General features: G+C 41.6%; 1 long non-coding RNA gene across 1 annotated transcript in view; it reads left to right on the top strand.

The window, feature by feature from the left end:
• Window positions 1-591: 591 nt before the first annotated feature.
• Window positions 592-18,854, top strand: part of LOC116737764 — a 49,906-nt gene continuing 31,643 nt past the window's right edge. The window contains exon 1 of the long non-coding RNA XR_004342910.1: window positions 592-765. This is a non-coding gene — a long non-coding RNA (uncharacterized LOC116737764). The remainder of the gene's footprint in view (window positions 766-18,854) is intronic.

Below are 18,854 nucleotides of genomic sequence, written 5' to 3'. Positions count from 1 at the left end.
AGTCATAGTTCTGCATTTCAAACTGGCATGGGTAAATCTAGGAAGGAGATAGCTATAGTCCCATTCTCTTGTCCCACAAGGGAGGTGGGATCCTCCTCTAACCTCTGGCTTAGGCTGCCCACAAACATTCTCCCTGGGACCTTCAAATACCCTAGGTGTTTGGATGGCCACACGTCTCTAGAACCAAGTTGAGAAGGGCCCAATGCAAAACCTATATCACCATCACGTGGACATCACCAGACTCCCAAATTGAAAAAAGGTGATATTACTTTCAGACACTGGATCTGAACAGATTCCAGGCAGAGCCTTTTCTCAAAAAAAAGAGAGCAAATTTGTGTAAATGGAGACCCAGAGTGCTAGTGTTCTTCTTTAGAGTTGACACATGGGGAATGTTGAGATTGAAGTACCCAGCACAATGTCCTATCAACCTGGTTGTATCAGGAGTAAGAAATGCCTAGGCTTAGGCAAAGGATCCCTCTACAGAGTTACACCAGGGAGCCCTGTCAGCAAGAAATCACTATTCTTTCTTCAGGAGCCACAATTTTCTAATTTTGTCTGTCCTTCCCACTATTTCCTTCAATTTTCAGAGGCAGCAGTGTTTGAGCTGTAGTTATCGGGTTTTCCTGGCTCTTTCTCAGAAGACTGGAACAAGGACTTCATTCCCTGTTCCTGAAATGGGCCTTTCCTGTGCTGATCCTCTCCTGGTTCATACAGCCCATGTACAAACAGTCTGCTTCTCAGGATGAAAACAACTCAGTCAACCAGGTGAGTGAATAAAGCTGGCTCCCCTTCACCTTCTATACCAGAGCAGGCCAAGCGCCATGCACTCAGGGACTAAAGGCCATCATTCCTTTGGTTGAGCAGACACTGATGGCTCTCACTGGGCACAAGATCAAAGTGGGAGCTCGTGGCCTACCCCAGGGTGCCAGCTCAGTGAGTGACAGTTCTATGGCTTCTATGTGTGAACAAAAATTTTTAGACACACAGCCATGGTAAGGAAATGGCTAGGAGGAGGACTAAAGCTCGACACTTCAAGTTGGAATAGGATCAGTCTGGAAAGGAGATGACTCACTTCATTTCCTCTCAGTCCATAAAGGAGGCCAGTTCTCCCCAGAAACCTCTGGTCCAGCATACATAGAAACATTCTCTACTGGGCATCTTCCAATGACTCAGGCCTCTGGATGTCCATATACTTCTGAAACCAAATTAAGGGGCTGTCCTGTTACAATACCTATTCCACAGTCACAAGGACTTCACCACTTGAGAAGCAGAGGATATTATTCTGAGAAACTCACTAGGAAGGAACTCCAGGGAGATGCTACTTTGAAAATAGAGTAAAGGGGTTCAAAATTATTGCCAGCAGCTAGAGTTCTTCATTAGAGACTAGAATGGAGACTGTTGTTAATGAAACGACTAGTACAACCTTTTAGCAAGTTGACTCTCTCAAGAAATAGAAATACCTATGGCCTTTGGTAAAGTGCCATATACAGAACTTTTTGAAACAAGACAATACAATATCTTTTCACTAATATCTTGCTTTACTAAGATAGATGATTTCGAAAATCTTTGGCTGGAAGTATAACAAAAGTTCCATGGACTCAAGGTTGTAAAACAACACTGTAAAGAAAACATCTTTCAACTAATGTAAGCCAGGCTACGTTTTAGGAAAGTAGTTGTCCCAATGTTCTTGACAGAGAGAAAAAGGACCTTTATGGCATCTAGGAACGAGGCTCTGCTCTAGGAATTCTGGGTTTTACCTGGGGCCCTCCCATCGGTGCCCTGGATTTCATGATTTTTAGCCTGAGATCCCATGATTTTACAACAAGGTCACTCAGTGTTTGAAAAATTGGAGGCCAGGCTGCACTTCATGAGAGCAGGGGGATTGCAACCATATCCAATCTGCTGAAAAGGGCTTGTGGGCATTTTTACATTCAGGAAGGAGGCTCTGCTAGGGAGTTCCAGCTCGTGCAGGATGCAAACCAGATGGTGGTCAAGGTATCATCAGATGTGGCCTGAGGTCTCATGCAATTTGCCCTTGGGGCACACAAGGTGTGTCAACCTGGAAGCCAGGCTGCATTTCAGGAAATCAGCCATGTTCCCAATGGTCTCGGCCCTGCAGAAAAGGAATTCTGGACCTTTTCTACTCCTGGAAAGAGCATCAGCTAGGGAATTCCGGTTCTGTTGCATGCCCGCCTGATGGGCATGATCTTGGCCTGTGATCTCCCCAGATTTCGCCCTGGGTCATGCAATTGTTGTCAAAATGGAATCCAGGTGACATTTCAAGTGAGCAGGAGTTGGGCATTACCAACTGTGTGGGACCTGCTGAATAGGTCTTCTGGGCCTTCTTTCCCTCCAGGAGCCAGGCTTGGCTAGCATGTCCCCACACTTGAGGGGTAAGTGCCAGAGGGTGCCCAAGATCTCATGAGATTTGCCCAAGGGTCATGCAAGGTGTGTCAAAAGGGAAGCCAGGCTGCATTTCCGGGATCAGAGGTGCCCTTAATGGTCCCAAATCAGCAGAAAAGAGATTGCAGGACTTTTTCCCTCCAGCAACGAGGCTTGGCTCTAGAGTTCCTACACTTGCTGGGGGCCCACCAGTTGGCCACTGGGGTCTTGCATGATTTGGCCTGTGATGTCATGAGGACTGCCCCTGGTGCATGCCAAGAGTGTCACAATGGAAACCAGGCTGCATTTCAGGAAGTCAGTGCTCCCAAAGTTTCTGAAAGAGCAGGAAAGTAATTTAGGACCTCTTTGACAACCAGCAAAAAGGCTTGGCTAAGGAATTCTGGAGTTACCCTGGCATCCGCCCATTGGCTCCCTAGGTCACGAGATTTGACGTGAGATCCACGAGATTAACTCTGTTCATGCCAGGCATGTCCAAATGGAAGCTTGGTATCTTGTCAGGTGATCAGGTGGTTTGGAATCCTGTCTAATCTCCCCAAAAGCCCTGGTGGGCATTTTCCCCCATGAAGGAGGCTCTGCTAAGGTGTTCCAGCTTGTGCAGGGTGTACACCAGTTGGCAGCCAAGGTATGGGGAGATGTGAGCTGAGGTCTCACGCGATTTGCCCCCGGGGCAGGTGATGTGTGTCAAACTGTGAACCAGACAGCGTTTTAGGAAAGCAGCCATGTTCCCAATGGTCCAGACCCTACGGAAAAGTAATTCTGGGCCCTTTTCTCCTCTTGGAAAGAGGCTTGGCTAGGAAATTCAGGTTTTTGTCGGGTGACTGCCCAATGGCACCTGAGTTCTCATGATATTTGGCCTGAGATCTTGTAATATTTAGCCCTGGGTCAGGTAAGGTTTGTCAAAATGGAAGCTGGCCAGGGGGCATTTTGGGGGAGCAGGATTCGAGTGTCCCCAACTGTGTGGAATCTTCTGAACAGGACTTCTGGGCCTTCTTTCCCTCCAGAAGCCAGGCTCTGGGGGTGTCCCAGTGCTTAATGGTTAAGTGCCAGAGTGCACCTGAGATCTTGGGAGATTTGCCCATGGGTTATGCAAGGTGTGTCAAAAGGGAATCGAGGCTGCATTTCAAGGGATCAGAGGTGCTCCCAATGGTCCCAAATCAACAGAAAAGCAATTGCAGGACTTTTTCACCTCCAGGAAAGAGGCTAGGCTATGGAGTTCTAGCACTTACTGGGGGCCTGCCATTGGCCACTGAGTCTCGGGATATTTAGCCTGTGATGTCATGAGGTTTGCCCCAGGGGCACACTATGTGTGTTAACATGGAAGCCAGGCTGCCTTTCAGGAGAGCTGTGGTCTCAAGGTTCCTGAAAGAGAAGAAAATGAATTCTGGGCCTTTTCCACACCCAGGAATGAGGCTTGGTTTGGGATTTCCAGCGTTTCTCTTGTTTCTACCTATTTGTGCCCTAGATCTCATGATATTTGGCCTGAGGTCCCATGAGGTTTTCCCTCGGTCTTGCAAGTCACTTCCAAACTGAAGCCTGTCTGCCTTCCAGGAGAGCAGGGAGATTGCAACCTTGTCAAAATTCTGAAAAGGCCTTGTGGGCATTTTTCCCTGCAGGAAGGAGGCTCTGTTAGGGAGTTCTGGCTCTTGCAGGTTTCACACCAGATGGTGTTTCCCCGAGGTCTGGCTGGAGGTCTCATGTGATTTCCCCCTAGAGTACATGACATGTGTCAAACTGGAAGAGAGTCTGCCTTCCAGGACAGCAACTGTGTTCCCAATGGTCCCAACTGTGTGGAAAAGGAATTCTGGACCTTTGTCACTTCAAGGAAATAGGCTTGGCTGGCAAATTCTTGTTCTTCTCTGGTGTCCACCAATTTGGCACTGAGATCTAATATTTGGCCTGAGAACTCACAGGATTTAGCCCAGGGTCACCCAACGTTTTTCAAAATGGAAGCCAGTCTGCCTTTCCTGGGAGCAGGAGTTGGTTGTACTCAATTGTGTTGTAAATGCTGAATAGGCCTTTTTCGCCTTCTTTCTCTCCAAAAACCATAGTTGGCATGGCTATCCCAGCTCTTGCAGTGTGACCACCAGGAGGTGCCCCAGGTTTGGCGAGTTTTGCCCTGGATCTTGTGAGATTTATCCCTGGGTCAGGCGACCTGTGTCCAAATGGAAAACAGGCTGTGTTTCAGGGGATCAGGAGTGTTCCCAACAATTCCCAAGTCAGGGCCTCCTTTTGTCTCCATGAATGAGCCTCGGCTAAGTTGGTTCTATATCTTGCCAGGTGTCTCTTGAGATCTCAGGAGATTTGCCCTGAGATATCATGAGATTTTCTCCTGGCTAAAGCAAACTGCTTCCAAGTGGAATCCAGACTGACTTTCAGGGGATTACGGGTGTTCCCCATGATCCTGCATCTGCCAAAAATTCCTTGCAGGACATTTTTACTTTGAGGAACAAGGCTTGGCTAGGGAATTACTGCGTTCCAGGTACCTGCCAGAGGGCCCCTGAGATCTTGTGCAATTTGATCCTGGATCACTCTAGGTGTGTTCAAATGGAAGCCTGGCTGCGTTTCAGGGGAGTAGGTGAATTCCCAATGGTCCCAATTCTGAGAAAATGTTCTTGAGGTTATTTGTTGCCTCTAGGACCCCGGTTCAGCTGTGGAGTTCTGGCCTTGCTGTCTGCTTCCTGATGGTGCCCTAGATGTCTCGAGATTTGCCCCCGGGTCACATGAGTTGTGTCCAAATGGAAGCCAGGCTGTGTTTCAGGGGAGCAGGGGTGTTCCCCATGGTCCTGATTCTGCAGAACAGCAATTGCAGGGCTTTTTCACCTCTAGAAATGTGGCTCACCATGGAATTCTGTCACTTGCCTGGTGCCTGCCAAATGGCCACAGCGATTACACGAGATTTGTCCTGACATCTTGCAACATTTGCCCATGGGTCATGTGAAATGTGACTAAGTGGAAGCCAAGCTGTGGTTCAGGGGATCATGGGTGCTCCCAACAATCCCAAATCCACAGAAAAGCAATTACTGGACTTTTTCTCCTCCAGGAACAAAGCTTGGCTATGCAGTTCTGGCACTTTCTGGGTGTCTGCCAGTGGGGATTGAGGTCTCACAAGATTTGGCCTGTGATGTGATGAGATTTGACCCTGGGGCATGCCAAGTGTGTCAAAATGGAAGCTAGTCTGCCTTTCAAGAAAGCAGTGGTGTTCCCAATGTTCCTGAATTAGCAGAAATGGAAATCTGGACTTTTTCCATGACTCAGAATGAGGTTTGGCTAGGGAATTCCAGTTTTTGCCTGGTGTCTGCCTAGTGGTGCCCAAGATCTATGAGAGTTGTCCTGAGATCCCATGAGATTTACCACAGGGTCACCTTAGTTTTGTTACAATGGAAGCCAGGTTACATTTCAAGGGAGCATGGTGATCCCAACCATCTAGAATCTGCAAAAAGGTCTTCCAGGCATTTTTCCCTCCAGAAAAAGAGGCTTTGCTAGTGTGTTTTGGCTCTTGCAGGGTTGCCGCCAGAAGGCGCCCAAGGTCTTTGGAGATTTGCCCTTTATCTCATGAGATTTGCCCCTGGAAATTGAGATGTGTGTCAAAATGGAAGCCAGGCTGTCCTTCAGGGGATAAGGGGTGCTCCCAACATTCTCAAATCCTCGGAAAAGCAATTTCAGGGCTTTTTCACCTTAGGAATGAGGCTCTCCAGGGAATTCCAGCACTTGCAGGGTGCCTGCTAGATGACGACAGTGATCTCATGAGATTTCTCCTGAGATCTTGTGAGATTTGCCCTTGGGTCTTGTGAAGTGTGACCAAATGGAGCCAGTCTGCATTTCAGTGGAGCATGGGTGTTCTCAACAATCTCGCATCTATGGAAAAGGAATTCACAGCCTCCTTTGCCTCCAGAAATGAGCCTCCTCTAGGCAGTTCCAGGTTTTGCAAGGTGTCAACCAGATGGTTCCTGATGTCTTGGGAGATTTGGCCTGAGATCTCACGATATTTGCCCATGTTAAGGGGAGCTGTTTCCAAATGGAATTCAGGCTGCCTTTCAGGAGAGCAGGTGTTTTCTGCACGGTACTGTATCCTTAGAAAAGGACCTCTGGGCCTCTTTTCCCACCAGGAATGTGGCTTGGCCAGAGAGTTCTGGCTTTTGCAGGGTGCCCACCAATTGGTGACCAAGATCGCATGACATTCAGCCTGTGTAGGTTTGTTCCCAACTTTGAGAAGCCATCTTGCAACTAATATTTCAGTTTTTGAAAACATACTCGTGGAAATATAAGGAAAGTACTCTATATGCAACTCTAAGCAAAAACACTGTGGAGGTGCCATCTTTAAATTTTTTTTTTTCAATGTTTATTTATTTTTTTTGGGACAGAGAGAGACAGAGCATGAACGGGGGAGGGGCAGAGAGAGAGGGAGACACAGAATCGGAAACAGGCTCCAGGCTCCGAGCCATCAGCCCAGAGCCTGACGCAGGGCTCGAACTCACAGACCACGAGATCATGACCTGGCTGAAGTCGGACGCTTAACCGACTGCGCCACCCAGGCGCCCCGAGGTGCCATCTTTAAACTAACAACTTGCTTACATAAGTGAGAAATGTTTGACAACCTCTGCATTGAATTCCCAGAAAGTTCAGTATACTCCACTTTGGGAAAAAACATGGAGGAGGAATTATCTTTTGAATAACATTTTCAGCAAGTTAAAAGAGTGTGAAAACCTAGGCCTATGGAGATATCACAAAACTGCCATATACTGAACTCTGAGAAACAACACTGTGGAGAAACTATCTTTCAACTAACATCTTGTATCACTAAGTTAGAGGGGTTTGCAAACTTATTCATGGAATTAAAAGGAGAGTGCCGTATACTCAATTCTGGTAAACAATCTGTGTTGAGATACAATCTTTCAACTAACATCATGTTTCATGAAGGTAAAAGTGTTTGAAAATCTAAGTGGGGAACTGAAACAAAAATACTATATAGTCAACTCTACTAAAAAAACAAAACAAAACAAAACAAAACAAAACAAAACCCTATGTGGAACCCATCTTTTGACTAATATCTTGTTTTATGAAGTTAGAAGGGTTTGAAAATATTGGCCTGGAAGTATTATAAAAGTGCCACATATTGAACTATGTGAAAGAGAAACAACACTGTGGAGAATGATCTTTCAACTAACATCTTGTTTCACTAAGGTAGATGTGTTTGCAAACCTCAGTGGGGAGCTGGAAAGAATATGTTATATATTCAACTCTTAAAAAACGTGGGGAGAAACCATCTTTCAACTAACATCTTGTTTCACCAAGGTATAAGTGTTTGAAAACCAAGCCATAAAATTATCATTAAAGTACCATAATTCAAGCTCTGCAAACACTGTGGAGAATCCATTTTTCAACGAACCTCTTCTGTCACTCAGTTTGAAGTCTTTGAAATCCTAGGCCTAGAAGTTTAACTAAATTGCCATGTACTCAATTCTATGAAACGACATTGTGGATAAACCATCTCTCAACTAACATCTTGTTTATTAATTTAGAAGTGTTTAAAACCCTATGAAGGAAATTTAAGGAAGTATTCAGCTCTGTGAAACAACACAGTGGAGAAACAATCTATCAACTAACATCTTGTTTCACTAAGTAAGAGTTGTTTGAAATCCTGGGAAAGGAACTATAAAGAAAGTGCCATACACTCAATTCTGTGAAACAACACTGTGGAGAAACCATCTTTCAACTAACATATTCTTTCACAAAATTAGAAGTGTTTGAAAACCTAGGCCTAGACTATAATTAAAGTGCAATATACTCAACTCTGTGAAGGAACACTATGGAGAGACAATCTTTCAACTAACATCTTGTTTCACTAAGTTGGAAGTGTTTGAAAACTTAGGCCTTGAAGTATAACTAAAGTGTCATAACTCTATTCTGTGACTTAACACTGTGGACAAACAATCTTTCAACTAAAGGAAAAGCTTTTGAGAACATATGTGGAGAACTATAAGGAAGTGTCATATATTCAACTCTGTGAAACATCTCTATGGAGAAAGCAACTTTCTACTAACATCTTGTGTCACCAAGTTAAGAGTGTTTGAAGATTTTTACAGGGAATTATAAGGAAAGTACCATATGGTCCACTCTGTAAAACACTGAAGAAACTATCTTTCAACAAACATCTTTTTCTCTAAGTTGGAAGTGGTTGAAAACCTAGGTGTAGAATTATAACTCAACTCTATAAACATATAACAACATATAAACAACACTATGGAGAAACAATCTTTCACCTAACATCTTGTTTCACTAAGTTAGAAGTGTTAAAAATGTAATGAAAAACTATCTTTAAACTAACATCTTGTTTTACTAAGAAGTGTTTGAAAACCTATAGGGGGAATGTAAGGGAAGTGCCATATACTCTGCTTTGGGAAATAATAAAGTTGAAAAACCACACCACACAAACAAGGCATATATTAAATAAACATACATGACATAAACAGAACAGACACACAATACATGCACTACAGACACAACACACACTATATCCTACACATGCATTGCACACACACCAAACATCGCCCATACAACACAAATAGACATATGCCACACAGACACCATAAATATACCTCCCACACATCCTACATATACAACAACCATGCCAAATATACACCACAGGCAATATATCCATCACAATTTCACGTTACAGGGGAGGAGCCAAGATGGCAAAACAGCATGGTTTTTTTTGTGTGTGTGTTTTGCACTCATTAAATATAGCCAGACCAACACAAACCATCCTGCACACCTAGAAAACTGATTTGAGATTAACACAACAGTCTGCACAACCTGAACCACAGAACTTAGCAGGTGCATGGCACAGAGAGGTGAACTGGGGAAGACAGAAGCCACAGAAGGCAGGGAGCTATTTTTTGCATGTGGAGAGAGGATGGAGATGGGGGAAGAATACAGGAAAAGCACACCTCCAAAAGCAGCTGGAGAGAAATGGAAAAGTGGAAATAGCCACAGGGACTGAAATAAAAAGGGAGAAAGGAGAAAGGAGAGGGCTTATATTCCATTGAGACTCTATAAACAGGGGGAGCACAGAGTCTGAAACTCTGCATCTCGATACCTGGCGGTGCTCTAGTGAGAAGGGCGAATCCCCAGGTGCAGAGTGAAGTCCATGGGTCTTCGGGCCATATGGGGAGAAGTGATTCCTCTGCTGGGTGGACATCTGGTAGAGGTTGTGCCGCTCCCTCAAAGGCAAAGGCCCCAGTGGATCTGGGTGAACAACCACATTCGCTGGTGCTGGAACAAGGTCATTGGGGATGAAGTCTAGTGCCATTTGTGTTGTGATTTGTCATAATCCCTGAAAAGCTGCATGATCACATGCTACATGATCACATGAACTTTTCCTGGGGGAGGCTGGCACCTAGCCACAGTCTGTGGGCATCTTCAGCAGCATGGTCCTCTGAACGTTCCTGGGTGCAGCCAGCACCTGGCCATTGCTTGGTGAGACCCTCCCTCAGAGGGACAGAATGGGTCAAAGCCACAGTCCCTCAGAAATAAGGGATCAGGAAACACAGCCACATCTGAGATAAAACTCAGGATGGAGGTGCTGCCTGAGGCTTGGTCACGGACAGTGTAAAGTGGGGAATGGATGGAAGCTGAAGACAAAGGACAGGTGCGTGATTGCTGATCGGGGAGAGCAGAGTTCTGATACTAGAGACTGCATAGCTGGGTCTCATTTCACGCTAACATTTTCACCATTTTCACGCTACCATGCATGCACATACACACCTACAAGCACCACAACAATCCACCCAGTAAGCTAAGTGGCACCATCTAGTGGAGAATGGAGCCATTGCACTAAGCCCTGCCCAACTGGACCAACTTCGCTCTTCAGGAACACAAGTCTCCCTGCCTTCTTAGTTTACAGACTATAAAGCACTTCATAGTTTGACCCCTAGGGGAAAAAGAAGTAATTTCAGTCTGTTCACTGGTCCATCTATTCAATTTTCTTTTCCCCCCCCCTCTTTTTTGTTTGTTTTCTTTATCTTGAATACAGTAAAAAGAATTTATTTTTATTTTCAATTTTTATTAAAAATATTCTTTAATTTTTTTCTACTATATTTTTTTTACTTTTCTGTAAAGTTTTTCAAATTCTATTTACTTCCATCATTTCATTTTATTCTATTTCAGTGTATTCATTTTTTAAAATTTTCAAATGATTTCCTTTTCTTTTTTTCCCCTTTTTTCCTCTAATCTATCAAGCCTCTTTCAATATCCAGACCAAATCACACCTAGTATCTAGCATCACTTATTTGATTTGTGTGTGTGTTTTTAATTTTTAATTTTAATTTTTAAATTTTAATAACAAAATTTAACCTCATTCTTTTTCTCCTTTCAAAACGATGAAATGAAGTAATTCACCCCAAAAGAAAGAGCAGAATACAGGTCGAATTGGGGCCAACATAGTGGAGAAGTAAGGGATCCATACCTCTTCTGTCTCTCAAACAAAGAAGTGCTGAAGCCAAAGGACTTTGAACCCCAGAGTCTGGGAGGAAAAGAGACAGAATCTACCAGGAATAAAATGGGTCAACTGGAGAAAAGATAGGAGTACTCCAAGGAACAAATCAAAGCACACCTGCTGGAGGGTCCAAAATATCACTACAGGTAGGATAATAAAATAACCAAAGTCACAACAGAGAGCAAGTAACAATCTCCAAAAAAACACCTCCTGAGGGGCCAGGCCCTAGACAGTTTTTGACCCCCTTTTAATATAGCAGTGTTCGCAGGTGGAGAAAATGCTACAAGCTTTTAAAATGCATAAGGGACAGAAAACTAGACAAAACGATGAAACGGAAGAATTCTCAAAAGAAATTCGAGGAAGTAGCGACAGCTAACAAATTGATCAAAACCTACTTAAGCAATATAACCGAGCAAGAATTTAGAATAATAGTTATAAAATTAATTTCTGGCTTGAAAGAAGCATAAAGGACAGCAGAATCTATTGCTACAGAGATCAAGGGACTAAAAAACAGTCATGATGAATTTAAAAATGCTATAAATGTGGTACAAAGTAAAATGGAGGTGGCCATAGCACGGATTGAAGAGGCAGAGGGGAGAATATGTGAATTAGAAGATAAAATTATGGAAAAAGAGGAAGCTGAGAAAAAGAGAGGTAAAAAAATCCAGGAGTATGAGGGGAGAATTAGAAAACTAAGTGATGCAATCAAACGGAACAATATCCATAACATAAGAATTCCAGAAGAAAAAGAGGGAGAAAGGGGCTGAAGGTGTATTTGAACAAATCATAGCTGAGAACTTCCCCGATCTGTGGAAGGAAGAAGACATTGAAATCCAAGAGGCACACAAAGCTCCCTTCAGACGTAACTTGAATCAATCTTCTGCACCACATATCATAGTGAAACTGGAAAAATACAAGGATAAAGAGAGAATTCTGAAAGCAGCTAGGGATAAACGGGCCTTAACATACAAAGGTAGACACATAAGGGTAGTGGCAGACCTATCTACTGAAACTTGGCAGGCCAGAAAGAAATGGCAGGAAATCTTCAATGTGATGAACAGAAAAAATATGCAGCCAAGAATCCTTTATCCAGCAAGTCTGTCATTCAGAATAGAAGGAGAGATAAAGGTTTTCTAAAACAAACAAAAACTGAAGGAATTCATCGCCACTAAACCAGCCCTACAAGAGATCCTAAGGGACTCTGTGAGTGAAATGTTGCAAGGACCACAAAGTACCAGAGACATCACTGCAAGCATGAAACCTACAGATAACACAATGACTCTGAATTCATATCTTTCAGTAACAACACAGAATATAAGTGGACTAAATGTGCCAATCAAAGGAAATAGGGTATCAGGTTGGATAAAAAGCAAGACCCATCTATTTGCTGTCTACAAGAGACTCATTTCAGACCTGAGGACACCTTCAGATTGAAAGTGAGGGGATGGAGAATTATCTATCATACTACTGGAAGTCAAAAGAACGCTGGGATAGCCATACTTACATCAGACAAACTAGACTTTAAATTAAAGGCTGTAACAAGAGATGAAGGGCATTATATAATAATTACAGGGTCTATCCATCAGGAAGAGCTAACAATTATAAATGTCTATGCGCCGAATATGGGAGCCCCCAAATATATAAAACAATCACAAACATAAGCAACCTTATTGATGAGAATGTGGTAATTGCAGGGGACTTTAATACTCCACTTAAACAATGGATAGATCATCTAGACACAAGATCAATAAAGAAACAAGGGCCCTGAATGATACATTGGAACAGATGGACTTGACAGATATATTTAGGACTCTGCATCCCAAAGCAACAGAATATACTTTCTTCTCAAGTGCACACAGAACATTCTACAAGGTATATCACATACTGGGTCACAAAACAGCCCTCAATATAAAAGATTTGAGATCATACCATGCACACTTTCAGGTCACAATACTATGTAGCTTGAAGTCAAACACAAGAAAAAGTCTGGAAAACCTCCAAAAGCATGGAGGTTAAGAACATCCTACTAAAGAATGAATGGACCAACCAGGCAATTAGAGAAGAAATTTAAAAATATATGGAAAAAAATGAAACTGAAAATACAACAATCCAAATGCTTTGGGATGCAGCGAAGGCAGTCCTGAGAAGGGGTTGCAATACATTGCAATCCAGGCCTATCTCAAGAAACATGAAAAACCCCAAATACAAAATCTAACAGCACACCTAAAGGAAATGGAAGCAGAGCAGCAAAGACACCCCAAGCCCAGCAGAAGAAGAGAAATAAAAGAGATCAGAGCAGAAATAAACAATATAGAATCCAAAAAAAAGTAGAGCAGGTCAATGAAACCAAGAGTTGGTTTTTTGAAACAATAAACAAAATTGATAAACCTCTAGCCAGGCTTCTCAAAAAGAAAAAAGAGAAGACGCAAATAAATAAAATCACGAATGAAAATGGAATTATTACATCCAATCCCTTAGAAATACAAGTAATTATCAGGCAATACTATGAAAAATTATATGCCAACAAACTGGACAACCTAGAAGAAATGGACAAATTCCTAAACCCCCACACACTACGAAAACCCAAATGGGAAAAATAGAAAATTTGAACAGATCCATAACTAGTGAAGAAATTCAATCAGTTATCAAAAATCTCTTAACATATAAGAGTCCTGGACCAGATGCCTTCCCTGGGGAATTCTACCAGACATTTAAAGTAGAGGTAATACTTATTCTTCTCAAGCTGTTCCAAAAAATAGAAAGGGAAAGAAAACTTCCAGACTCATTCTATGAAGCCAGCATTACTTTGATTCCCAAACAAGAGACCCAGCAAAAAAAGAGAACTACAGGCCAATAGCCCTGATGAATGCAGGGATGCAAAATTTCTCAAGATACTAGCAAATCAAATTCAACAACACATAAAAAGAATTATTCACCATGATCAAGAGGGATTCATTCCTGGGATGCAGGGCTGGTTCAATATTCACAAATAAATCAATGTGATGCATCACATTAACAAAAGAAAAGGACCATATGATCCTGTCAACAGATGCAGAAAAACATTTGACAAAATTCAGCATCATTTCATAATAAAAACCCTAGAGAAAATCGGGATAGAAGAAATATACTTAAACATCATAAAAGCCATTTGTGAAAAGCCCACAGCTAATATCCTCACTGGGGAAAAACTGAGAGCTTTCCCCCTGAGATCAGGAACACGACAGGGATGTCCCCTGTCACCACTGTTGTTTCACATAGTGTTGGAAGTTCTAGCATCAGCAATCAGACAACAAAATGAAATCAAAGGCATCAAAATTGGCAAAGATGAAGTCAAACTTTCACTATTTGCAGAAGACATGATACTCTACATGGAAAACCTGATAGATTCCACCAAGAGTCTTCTAGAACTGATACATGAATTCATCAAAGTTGCAGGGTACAAAATCAATGTATAGAAATCAGTTGCATTTTTATACACCAATAATGACGCAAGAGAAAGAGAAATAAAGAATCTGATCCCATTCACAATTGCACCAACAATCATATAATCACCGAGGAATAAGCCTAACCAAAGATGTAAAAGATATGTATGCTGAAAACTACAGAAAGTTTATGAAGGAAATTGAAGAAGATACAAAGAAATGGAAAAATATTCCATGCTCATGGATTGGAAGAATAAATATTGTCAAAATGTCAATACTCCCAAAAGCAATCTACACATTCAATGCAACCCCAATCAAAATTGCACCAGTATCTTCTCAAAGCTAGAAAAAGCAATCCTAAGACTTTTATGGAACCACAAAAGACCCCAAATAGCCAAAGTAATTTTGAAGAAGAAGACCAAAGTGGGAGGCATCACAATCCCAGACCTTAGCCTCTACTACAAAGCTGTAATCATCAAGACAGCATGGTATTGGCACAAAAACAGACAATAGACCAATAGAATAAAATAGAGACCCCCAGAATTGAACCTACAAATGTATGGCCAACTGATCTTTGACAAAGCAGGAAGGAGTTTCCAATAGAAAAAAACAACAGTCTCTTTAACACATGGTGCTGGGAGAACTGGACAGCAACATGCAGAAGAATAAAAGTAGATCACTTTCTTATACAATTCACAAAAATAAACTCGAAATGGATGTGAGACATGAAACCATCAAAACCTTAGAGGAGAAAGCAGGAAAAAAACCTCTTTGACCTCAGCCACAGCAATTTCTTACTCAACACATCCCCAAAGGCAAGGGAATTAAAAGCAAAAATGAACTATAGGGGCCTCACAAAGATAAAAAGCTTCTGCACTGCAAAGGAAACAATCAACAAAACTAAAAGGCAACCAACGGAATAGGAAAAGATATTTGCAAATGACATATTGGATAAAGGGTTAGTATCTAAAATCTATGAAGAACTCACCAAACTCCACACCCCAAAAAAAACCAAATAATCCAGTGAAGAAATGGGCAAAAGACATGAATAGACACTTTTCTAAAGAAGACATCCAGATGGCCAACAGACACATGAAAGATGCTCAGTGTCGCTCTTCATCAGGGAAACACAAATCAAAACCACACTCACATACCACCTCACGCTGGTCAGAGGGTCTAAAATGAACAAATTATGAGACTGTAGATGCTGGAGAGGAGGTGGAGAAATGGGAACCCTCTTGCACTGTTGGTGGGAATACAAACTGTTACAGCCACTCTGAAAAACAGTGTGGGGGTTCCTCAAAAAATTACAAATAGATCTACCCTATGACCCAGCAACAGCACTGCTAGGAATTTACCCAAGGGATACAGGAGTGCTGATGCATAAGGGCACTTGTACCCCAATGTTTATAGCAGCACTTTCAACAATAGCCAAATTATGGAAAAAGCCTAAATGTCCATCAACTGACGAATGGATAAAGAAGATGTGGTTTATATATACAATGGAATACTATTTGGCAATGAGAAAGAATGAAATCTGGCCATTTTTAGCAACAAGGATGGAAATGGAGAGTATTATACTAAGTGAAATAAGTCAGGCAGAGAAAGACAGATACCATATGTTTTCACTCATATGTGGATCCTGAGATACTTAACAGAAGACCGGGGAGGGGGAGAGGATGGGGGGAGAAAGTTACAGAGATGTAGGGAGGCAAAGCATAAGAGACTCTTAAATACTGAGAACAAACTGAGGGTTGATGGGGGGTGGGGGAGAGGGGAAAGTGGGTGATGGGCATTGAGGAGGTCACCTGTTGGAATGAGCACTGGGTGTTGAATGAAAACCAATCTGACAATAAATTCTATTTAATAAAAAAAAAAGAAGCCTCAAAAAAAAAAAAGAAGAAAAGAAAAGAAAAGAGCAGGAAGAAACAACAGCCAGGGACTTAACTAACAAGGATACAAGCAAGATGTCTGAACCAGAATTTAGAATCACGATCATAAGAATACTAGCTGGAGTCTAAAATAGATTAGAATCCCTTTCTGCAGAGATAAAAGAAGTAAAAGCTAGTCAGGATGAAATAAAAAAATAAAAAAAAAGAAGTAAAAGCTAGTCAGGATGAAAAAAAATGCTATAACTGAGCTGCAATCTCTAAAGGATGCTATGGCAACAAGAATGGATGAGGAATCATCGATATAGAGGACAAACATGCAGAATAATGAAGCAGAAAAAGAAAGGGAGACTAAGGCAGAAGAGCATGATTTAAGAATTAGAGAAATCTGTGATTCTTTAAAAAGGAACAACATCAGAATCGTAGAGGTCCCAGAATATGAAGAGAGAGAAAAAGGGATAGAGGGTTATGTGAGCAAATCATAGCAGAAAACTTTCCCAAACTGGGGAAACACGCAGACATCAAAATCCAGGGAGCACAGAGGACTCCTATTAGACTCAACAAAAACTGACCATAAACAAGGCATATGATAGTCAAAATCACAAAATACTCAGGCAAGGAAAGAATCATTAACACAGCCATGGGAAAAAAGTCCTTAACCTATAAGGGAAGACAGATCAGGTTTGCAGCAGACCTATCCACAGAAACTTCGCAGGCCAGAAAGGAGTGGCAGGATATGTTCAATGTGCTGAATCAGAAAAATATGCAGCCAAGAATTTTTTATCCAGCATGGCTGCTATTCAAAACAGTAGGACAGATTAAAAGTTTCACAGACAAACAAAAATTAAAGGAGTTCATAACTACTAAATCATCCCTGCAAGTAATTTTAAGGGGGACTTTCTACATAAATAAATAAATAAATAAATAAATACCAAAAGCAATAAAGACTAGTAAGGACCAGAGAACACTGCCAGAAACTCCAACTCTACAAGTAAGATAATGGCAAAAAATTCATATCTTTCAGTACTCACTCTAAACGTCAATGGACTAAATGCTCCAATCAAAAGACATAAGGTAACAGAATGGATAAGAAAACAAAATCCATCTATATGACATTTACAAGAGACCCACTTTAGAAGTAAAGACACCTTCAGATTAAAAGTGAGGGGATGCTATGATCATGCTAATGGCCAACAAAAGAAAGCTGGAGTAGCCATATTTATATCAGACCATCTAGACTTTAAAATAAAGACTGCGGGGCGCCTGGGTGGCGCAGTCGGTTGGGCGTCCGACTTCAGCCAGGTCACGATCTCGCGGTCCGTGAGTTCGAGCCCCGCGTCGGGCTCTGGGCTGATGGCTCAGAGCCTGGAGCCTGTTTCCGATTCTGTGTCTCCCTCTCTCTCTGCCCCTCCCCCGTTCATGCTCTGTCTCTCTCTGTCCCAAAAATAAATAAACGTTGAAAAAAAAAATAAAAAAATAAAATAAAATAAAGACTGTAACAAGAGATGAAGAAGGGCATTATATCATAATTAAGGGGTCTATTCACCAAGAAGACCTAACAATTGTAAAAATTTATGCTCCAAATGTGAAAGCACCCAAATATATAAATCAATTAATCACAAACATAAAGAAACTCATTGATAATAATACCATAATAGTAGGGGACTTCAACACCCCACTTCTAGCAATGGACAGATCATCTAATCAGAAACTCAACAAGGAAACAATGGCTTTGAATGACACACTGGACCAGATGGACTTAATAGATATATTCAGAACATTTCTTCCTAAAGCAGCAGAATATACATTCTTCTCCAGTGCACATGGAACATTCTTCAGAATAGACCATATAGTGGGACACAAATCACCCCTAAGTACAAAAAGATTGAGATCATACCGTGCATATTTTCAGACCACAACGCTATGAAACTCAAAATCAACCACAAGAAAAAAATTGGAAACTTAACAAATACTTGGAGACTAAAGAACATCCGACTAAAGAATGAAGGGGCTAACCAAGCAGTTAAAGAGGAAATTAAAAAGTATATGGAAGTCAGTGAAAACGATAACACCACAACCCCGAACCTCTGGGACACAGCAAAGGCGGTCATAAGAGGAAAGTATATAGCAATCCAGGGCTTCCTAAAGAAGGAAGAAAGATCTCAGATACACAACCTAACCTTACGCCTTAAGGAGCTGGAAAAAATACAGCAAATAAAACTCCAAACCAGAAGAAGACAGGAAATAATAAAGATTAGAACAAAAATTAATGCTATCAAAACCAAAAAAAAAAAAAACCCAAAACAAAACAAAACCAGTAGAACAGATCAAAGAAACCAGAAGCTGGTTCTTTGGAAAAATTAACAAAATTGATAAACCACTAGGCAGTTTGATCAAAAAGAAAAAGAAAAGGACCCAAATAAATAAAATCAAGAATGAAAGAGGAGAGATCACAACCAACACAACAGAAATAAAAACAATAAGAGAATATTATGAGCAATTATATGCCAATAAAATGGGTAATCTGGAAGAAATGGACAAATTCCTAGAAACATATACACTACCAAAACTGAAACAGGAAGAAATAGAAAATTTGAACAGACCCATAACCAGTAAGGAAATCAAACTAGTAATCAAAAATCTTCC

This window comes from Lynx canadensis, chromosome E1 (assembly GCF_007474595.2).
Source record: "Lynx canadensis isolate LIC74 chromosome E1, mLynCan4.pri.v2, whole genome shotgun sequence".
Classification (NCBI taxonomy): Eukaryota; Metazoa; Chordata; class Mammalia; order Carnivora; family Felidae; genus Lynx; species Lynx canadensis.
Note: the sequence above shows the minus strand (reverse complement) of the source record. Positions and strands in the feature narration are given on the sequence as shown.